This window comes from Piliocolobus tephrosceles, chromosome 5, assembly GCF_002776525.5.
Source record: "Piliocolobus tephrosceles isolate RC106 chromosome 5, ASM277652v3, whole genome shotgun sequence".
NCBI lineage: Eukaryota > Metazoa > Chordata > Mammalia > Primates > Cercopithecidae > Piliocolobus > Piliocolobus tephrosceles.
In genome coordinates, this window is record NC_045438.1 from 152366720 (window position 1) to 152368366 (window position 1647).

General features: G+C 41.1%; 1 pseudogene; it reads right to left on the minus strand.

Moving 5' to 3' along the window:
* Positions 1-1068: 1068 nt before the first annotated feature.
* LOC111541155 lies at positions 1069-1647 on the minus strand (annotated as a pseudogene).

Consider the following 1647-nt stretch of genomic DNA (forward strand, 5'->3'; position numbering starts at 1 on the left):
AAATGAATTTCATTGTATAAGTACAAACAATATAAAAATCCTCTGGATATATCATATATATGTCATTGAGAGAAACTCACACTCCTTAAATCTTCTGTTGCATGTTTTACATTAGACATTTTGGATCTATTTACCAAGGAAGACCACATTTTTAACTATATGTTGTTTTTGCTTACAGTTGCAATCTATCAGAAGCTGTATTTACACAATTAGAGCCTAGTTAAACCTGAGATGAAAACAAAAATCAAGCCATTTCTTACCGCTAGGCTGTTGGAATGACACTTTTTGTAATAGGAATGGCCCTTCTAATGCTTCACTACACAATCTAATCAAATCTATCAGTCATGATGAATTAGACCCAGTCCATCTTTCAATCTGGTCTGCTCTGGGCCTGAACATATAGACATAAAACAGTACAGATTTATTAATACAGCATTTTCCGACACCCTAACCCCATAAACCACTTCAAAAGAGAAAATTTCATTTTCATGTTTCACTTAAGGAGGCCTGACTACCACACAGGCCTTGGCCGTGAAAGAATACGTTCCTGGATGGTACATCAAGTTAACGTGAAGCTTAGCAAAAAGTCTATTATGCAAGATAGTAATAACAAATTCTCACAAATGTTATGCCTATAGGAAACTATTTTGCTTCTTTTTTGTAGATGGAGGGTTGCAAAAATATTTATCAGATTATTAAATCTTGAAAGCCTTCTCATTTTTACTATATAAAGAGGTAAGTTTGATATTCATATTCTTTTACAAATGTGGTATAGATGCTATGGATAATACAAGGAAATATTGTCAAATAGAGGTAATCAGAAGAAAGAAAATCTTGTTTAACTTCACAAAACATATATCAAAAAAGAACATGAAACTATAACAATATTTAAGAAATATTTTCTCCCAAATTGTGCTAGCATTTTTGACTCGTTTAGTGATATCAACTGCCAAAAAATAGGTTCAAAGCAGCCTGGGAAAACAGCCTAAGGATAAAAAACGGCTTGCTATTTTCATCTCAAGTTTAACTGGGCTCTAATCGTATAGCATGGCTTCTGATGGATTGCAACTAGTTCCTTCCTCTAAATCCATCTTCCCACCAGCAATTTTCTCCCTCTCTCATTCGCCACTTGAGGTGATTCGTGTAAGTACTTGGTCTGCAGTTGCCCAGGAGGTCATCTTCGCAGTTTGGGAGGCAGCAGCAGGAGAAGGCACAGCCGGTCAGGATAATTGTGGGCACCCATCTGAAGCTGTCAGTCCAGTTATAGATGTGACAGCAGGCTTGGCATGAAGGTTGAAGGTCTGGGTGTACTTCACGGGTGTATTACCAGAAGGATGATCCGGAACACAGCAGCCAGAGCGAGAGGCTCCAGTCACTCCTACGAAGACAAGCGCTTGGGATCCATAGAGGGCAGAGAAGCAGAGGATGGAACAGATCTCGAGGGTGACAGAGCCACAGAGGAGCATAGCAGCTGCTCTTCGCCATTTCTTCCCCCATGAGACCCTAGCGGCCGCCCTTGTGGGAGTGTCTCCACTCCAGCGAGGATGTGCGGATGTGGTCATTCACCTGCAGCCAGCCCCCGCCAGCCAGTGTGATGATGTCAAAGGCGATGGCACAGAGCAGGAGCCCCGCCAGGCCCTGGTCCAT